Below are 7392 nucleotides of genomic sequence, written 5' to 3'. Positions count from 1 at the left end.
AGTGGCTATACCATTTTGCATTCCTGTTGGCAACCCTCAAGAGTTCCAATTTTTTCACATCCTTGCCTTATTTCAAATTTAAATACTGATTTAAAAAATAAATTTAAATACTGATACTCAATTCAGTTAGCGGAAAACTTTTAACTATGTTTGGAACAACATGGATATGCGAAACTACTTTTTTAAATGTAAATTTTTTTTAAACTTTTTATGTTTATTTATTTCTGAGACAGAGAGAGACAGAGCATGAGTGGGGGAGGGGCAGAGAGAGGGGGAGACACAGAGTCCAAAGCAGGCTCCAGGCTCCGAGCTGTCAGCACAGAGCCCAACGCGGGGCTGGAACTCACAGACCGCGAGATCATGACCTGAGACGGAGTCAGTCGCTCAACCCACTGAGCCACCCAGGCGCCCCATAAATGTAAATTTTACCAATAAAAATTTAACATCCGTATTGACATGTGCTGTAAGTGGAAAAAACACATCAGGTTTCAAAGGTCTAATCCAGTAAAAAATAATATAAAATGTCTCATTGATAATTTTATATATTGACTGCATATATAATATTTTAGATATACTGAAACAAATAAAAACATTAATATTAATTTTACCTGAGGGGCACCTGGGTGGCTCAGTTGGCTAAGTATCCGACTCTTGATTTTGGCTCAGTTCATATCTCACAGTTTGTGAGTTCGAGTCCCACATCAGCCTCTGTGATGACAGTGTGGAGCCTGCCTGGGATTCTCTCTCTTAAATAAATAAACATTAAAAAATTAATTTTACTTGTTTCTTCTTACTTTTGTAAATGCGCCTCCTAGAAAAATTTTAAATTACATATGTGGCTCACATTATATTTCTATTGGACAGTACTGCTCTACTGGGAGCCTCCACTCCTACAGCATAATGAAAATCGCCAGATTCCAGAAGATAAACTTATCTCTGAGTCCCAGTTGTTTTAATATTTACATCTTCTGCTCTTAATATTTATATCTATCTTTCTTTTACTATGGGAGGATTCCCTGAATGAAAACTTCTAGTCACCTTTACAGCGAAAAGCTGGGCTGTTCTACCTAGTTCCCCAGTGACTATCTGGTGTCCATGTTTTGTTGGTCTATTACAGTCTTATGCCTTCCATTACAGTGTCAATTAACTCCTGTGCCTGGGGTGAAGGCTGGGGGCCACATGATAAACACTTCACTGAGGAAAGCTCAGGAGATAGGCTAATGTGTTTTCAGAGTAAAAGAGGCAGTTTCCTTCTTCTTTAATTTGAACATGCCTTGACACAACTTCTCCCATACCTTTGTGGTTCTTACCACTTACAGCTTCCATTCAGGAAGCAGTCAGGAATGCTGGAATGACTTATTTCCACGTAACAACAAAGTAGTGGGGCAGTACCTGGACCAGGTATGGTCACTTGCAGTGACTGATGGCTACACGCCAGAGGGGTGTGTGGGGACCCAGGAAGGAACTCTGAAATGTTGGGTAGGGAAGAACCAAAAGCTGGAATTGAGGCAAAAGAGTTGTTGAATGTATTTTTGTCCCTCATACCTAGATCACTCAAGTTATAATAACTATCACCAGCGCTCTGAGTGCAAAAATAAAACTCTTTTCCTGGAGGATAATTGTTCATACTTTTTTTTTTAAATAAAATTTTTATTATGGGATTACTTTATTTTTCAAAGATAGAGTTTGGTTATTTAAAGCTTATTTATTTATTTTGAGAGAGGGAGACAGAGTAAGAATGAATAAACATGCAAGCGGGAGAGGGGCAGAGAGAGCAAGAGGGAGAATCCCAAGCAGGCTCAGCACTGTCAGCGCAGAGCCCAACATCAGGCTCGGACTCACAATCTGTGAAGATCATGACCTGAGCCGAAATCCAGAGTAGGGCACTTAGCCGACTGAGCCACCCAGGCACCCCTGGGATAATTTTAAATCTACAGAAAAGGTGCAAAGATAGTATAGGGAATTCCTGCATACCCTTTACTATTTCTTTTACATTTAATGTCTGATATAACCATGGCACCTTTGTCAAAACTAAGAAATTCACATTGGTAGAATACTCTTAATCTATAGACTTTAATTTGGTTTTACCATTGATGTCTTTCTATGATTCTAGAACCCAACACACAAGCCACATTGCATTTCACATGCAAGCTTTTTATATACAAAGACCTTGCCCCATTTTACCATTCACCTTAATGTTTTGATTTCTCATTGTAGCCTGTAAGGTTTTTTGTGTATGCTTACATATAATTTTTTTTCATTTTTGAAGCGTTTATTCATTTTTGAGAGACAGAGTGCAAGCAGGGGAGGGGCAGAGAGAAAGGGAGACACAGAATCTGAGGCAGGTTCCAGGCTCTGGACTCTCAGCACACAGCCTGACGCAGGGCTCAAATCCACGAATTGTGAGATCATGACCTAAGTCGAAGTCGGACGCTCAACCGACTGAGCCACTCAGGCGCCCCTGCTTACGTGTAATTCTGAAATAGGAGTTTATTCATATTGGTGATGCCCACCAAAGACTACGCATAGTTATGATCAAACAATGAAGGATTAAAACAAAACAAAACAAAACAGGGGCACCTGGGTGGCTCAGTCGATTAAGCCTGAACTTTGGCTCAGGTCATGTTCTCATGGTTCCTGAGTTCGAGCCCCAAGTCCGGCTCTGTGCTAACAGCTCAAAGCCTGGAGCCTGCTTCAGATTCCGTGTCTCCTTCTCTCTCTCTGCCCCTCCCCCACTCACACTCTGTCTCTCAAAAATAAACATTGAAAAAAAATCTTTTTTAAAGATGGAAAGCAAAAGAAGACTGCTTAGCAGCTTTTGCTACAGAAATATGACAACTTTTGGCCCCCCATACTGCTAATTACGACTGTGTACAAATTCAGTCTGTCTTGAGAGCAAAAACACTGGTGGCCTGGATGTAGGAGGAACTCAAATGACATCGAACTGGCGCTTTTCTCCAGCAATGAAGATCTTAGCGATGACATCCTCTACCCCAGCACTTTGTCTCTGAGAACCGGGCCAGAAGCCAAAGCCCTGTTCTCCAGAGGAACCTAGAGCCAGGTGAAGCTACCTGACAGTGCGGAGTAGGAACCCAAGAGCTGGGAGCACAGCCTGCGCCCACTCCTCATGCTCTGCCCTCTGAGCAGCCATTATGTCTCTGGTGTTCCTGGTTCCCTCTTTCTCCCTCGGCAGGAAACGACTCCATATCTCCTCTCACGGTGGTCTTCTATCTAGACGTGTTTGGGGCCCGCCCTTTGAAGTGCTTCTCAGTGGGCAGCCTCAGCGACTCAAGAATGTTCTGCGGCGCCACTCCCCTACCTCACTGTCCGCACCCACAGGCCCTGGCTCCGCCCACGCTTGGCAGACCAATCCCCGCTCCGTTTCAGGCGCGTCACAATGGCGCCCTCGCGGCCCCGCCCCCGGAGCCAGCCACTGAGGGCCTGCCCCGCCGCGCTAAGTCCTTCCCGCTCCATCTTCCTGGGGAAGAAGGTGGGGTTTGGCGAGAATATGGAAGCGGAGCGGGGGCGCGGGCTCCCGGGACTGGTGCTCCCGGGTGCTGGGGTGCAGGGTCGAGCGGAGACCCGGCAAGCCCAGAACAGCGGGGCTGCCGGAAGCGCTGCGTGTGCCCGAAGGGCGGGGCGGGGGGGGCTACCGCGCGCCAGACCCCACCCTTCGGAGGCCCCGCCAGGGGAGCAATGCCAGGGGTTTCCATGGTGATAATAAACAAGCTCCAACTGCCTTAGCTACAAATACCTAGTCCCCAGTGTTCCATCCTCCCCTGGGTGCTCAGAGGGACGACCAAGGTGCGGAATGTGAAGAAGAGCGAGAGCGTAGAGACTCGGAGTCCGATGTGAGGGGCGGGACGGGCGGCGGGTCCGAGGCTGAGGGTCGTACAACTGGGACCTGCAGAGAATTGGGCCCTCTGGGGGTGGGGACAATGGGACTGGGATTTGGAGTGTGTGTGTGGGGGGGGGGGTCGTTGTAGAGCGAGCCAAGGTTCTTGGCTCCAGTGGGGGAATCGCTATTCTGTCTGGGGAGATGGAGACAGGAGGATCCAGAGGGACAAGTGTGAGGAATCCCTTCCTTAGGGCAGGGGTGTCAGGGAGGGGCAGAGAAAGGGGGAGACACAGAATCTGAAGCAGGCTCCAGATTTTGAGCTGTCAGCACAGAGCCCTGTGAGGGGCTCAAACTCAAGAACCTCAGGATCATGACCTGAGCTGGAGTCGGAAGCTTAACCGACTGAGCCACCCAGGTGCCCTATGATATTCCGTTTAATAAGCAGGCAACAACTTATTTCTTCACTATTCTGTTAAAGTTATTTCCATTTTGGGATATGATAAACAATGGTACTTTGAACCATCATATGTCTTCTGGAGCACAGGTGCCAGATTTACTTTAGATCATACCTGCAGTGGAATTCCTGGGTTATAGGGTTTGCCCACATTCAATTTCATCACATAAAGGTACTATCATTTTATTTTATTTTTTTTTAGTTTGTTTATTTTTGAGAGAGAGTGTGTGTGTACGCAGGGAGGAGCAGAGAGGGAGGGAGAGCGAGAATCCCAAGCAGTCTCCATGCTATAAACACAGATCTGGACTCGGGGCTCAATCTCACGACCCTGAGATCATGACCTGAGCTGAAATCAAGAGCCGGTCGGTCGCTTAATGACTGAGCCAGTCAGGCACCCCCATAAAGATACTTTCTAAAATAGTCGTACCAATTTACCTCCCTAGCCCCAGTGGGATTGCTAGATTATAAAGTATTTAACTTTATAAGCAATTACTAAACTTTTCCAGTGTGTGTACCATTTTGCATTCCCATTAGCAATGCATGAGAGTTCCAGTTCTTTACATCTTCACTAGTACTTGATATTGTCATTTTAAATTTTTTTTTTAACGTTTTATTTATTTTTGAGACAGAGAGAGACAGAGCATGAACAGGGGAGGGGCAGAGAGAGAGGGAGACACAGAATCGGAAGCAGGCTGCAGGCTCTGAGCCATCAGCCCAGAGCCCGATGCGGGGCTCGAACTCACGGACTGCGAGATCGTGACCTGAGCTGAAGTCGGCCGCTTAACCGACTGAGCCACCCAGGCGCCCCGATATTGTCACTTTAGAAACTTAAAATATTTGTTCTAGCCATTCTAATGGGCTATATGGCCATATTTTATCATGGCTTTAATTTGCATTTCACTAATGGCTAATGATTATCTTTTCATGAACTTACTTGTCATCCCCATATCCCTTTGTAAGTATCTGAATAAGTGTTTTTCCCATTTTTTAAAAATTGGGTTGTTTCCTTCCTGTTGAGATCTGACAGTTCCTTATACTTTCTAAATACAGGTCCAGATGAGCGATTTACAAAATTTTCTTCCAGAGGCCCCTGGGTGGTTCAGTTGGTTAAGCAACCGACTCTTGATTTCAGCTCAGGTCTTGATTTCAGGGTTGTGAGTTCAAGTCCCATGTTGGGCTCCGTGCTGGGCATGAAGCCTAATTAAAAAAAAAAAAAAATTCTTCCAGTTTATAGTTCATCTTCTCTTAATATTGTATGGGGTGCCTGAGTGGCTGTTGGTTAAGTGTCCAACTCTTGATTTCAGCTCAGGTTATGAACTCATGATTTGTGGGTTTGAGTCCCACATTAGGCTCTGCGCTGACAGTGTGGAGCCTGATGGGGATTTTCTGTCACCCTCTCTCTCTCTCTGCTCCTCCCCCACAGTATCGCAGAGCAGAAAAGTTTTTTTTTTTTTAATATTTATTTATTTTTGAAAGAGAGAGAGACATAGTGCGACTGGGGAAGGGGCAGAGAGAGGGAGACACGGAATCCAAAGCAGGCTCCACATGGGGCTCAAACCCACAAACCGCGAGATCATGACCTAAGCAGAAGTAGTTGTTTAACCGACTGAGCCACCCAGGCGCCCCCAGAGCAAAAAAATTTTTAATTTTGATGAAGTCAAGTCTGTCAACTTTTTCTTTTATGGATCTTGCTTTTGGTATTATATCTATTTGCATAACACTAGGTCTTGATTTTTTTCACCTATATTTTCTTTTAAAAGTTTTATACCTTTACATTTTACATTTAAGTTTCATTCTGAGTTTTTTGTTTTTGTTTTTAATGAGGTGTGAGATTTAGTTCAAGGTTCTCTCTGTTTTTTTTTTTTTTAATTAAAAACCACTTTTTAAAATTTTAAGTAAACTGTACCCTACACGTGGGGCTCAAACGCAGGACCCCAAGATCAAAAGTCGCTTGCTCTACTGACTGAGTCAGCTGGGCACCCCATCTTTCTTTTTTCTTTATAGATATGGGTATGCAGAAAAATGGCTATACAATTGTTCTAGCACCATTGTTGAAAAGACTACTTTCTCTACTGAATTGCCTTTGCTCCATTGTAAGAAATCAAATGGCCCTGTCTGTGTGGGTCTAGATTTGGACTCTTTTCTCTGTTCTGCTGATTTATAGGAGCCACCACCCCCCCTTTTAAATGTTAATTTGTTTGTTTATGTATTTAGAGACTGCACATGAGCAGGGGGAGGGACAGAAGGAGAGGAGAGAGAAATCCTGAACAGGACCCATGCTATCAGGCTATCAGTGGGGAGCCCAACTCAGACTGATCCCAAGGTTTGCAAGATCATGACCTGAGCCGAAATCAAGAGTCAGATGCTTGGCTGACTGAGCCACCCAGGCTCTCCTCATATACATTTTAGAACAGTTTATATTTTATAAAAAATATTGCTGGGATTTTGATAGGAAATATGTTAAACCTATATATCATTTTGGGAGAGAATTGACATCTGTCTTTGCTATGTTGAGTCTTCCAATCTCTGAGCATAGTACGTCTGTTCATTTACTTAGATCTTAGATTTCTTTCATAAGTTTTTTGTAGTTTTTAGCATACCAGTCCTCCATATGTTTTGTTATGTTTGTTAAATACCTAAGTAATTTTGATTTTGCTGAGCTATCATAAATGGTATTGTTATTTAAAACAATTTTTGTTAATTTGAGAGAGAGAGTGTGAGCAAGGGAGAGGGGTAGAGGGACAGAGAGAGAGAATCCTAAGCAGAGCATGGAGCCCTATAGGGGGTTCGGTCTCACCACCCTGGGATCATGGCTGGAGCTGAAATTGAGAGTCGGCTGCTCAACTGACTGAGCCACCCAGGTGTCCCAATAGTATTATATTTTTTAATTAGATTTCCACATATTTTATTGCTAGTATAAAAAATACAATTCATTTTTTTAAATGCACTGCATTCTTTAAAAAAAAAATTAGTGTTTATTCGTTTTTGAGAGACAGAGTGCAAGCAGGGGAGGGGCAGAGAGAGGGAGACACAAAATCTAAAGCAGGCTCCAGGCTCTGGGCTCGAACCTGCACACTGTGAAATCATGACCTGAGCCGAA

This window comes from Lynx rufus, unplaced genomic scaffold (genome assembly GCF_022079265.1).
Source record: "Lynx rufus isolate CCGP_SWC_20201006 ecotype Redwood Valley unplaced genomic scaffold, mLynRuf1.p SCAF_11, whole genome shotgun sequence".
In the NCBI taxonomy this organism is placed as follows: Eukaryota; Metazoa; Chordata; class Mammalia; order Carnivora; family Felidae; genus Lynx; species Lynx rufus.
This window is presented reverse-complemented; position numbering follows the sequence as displayed.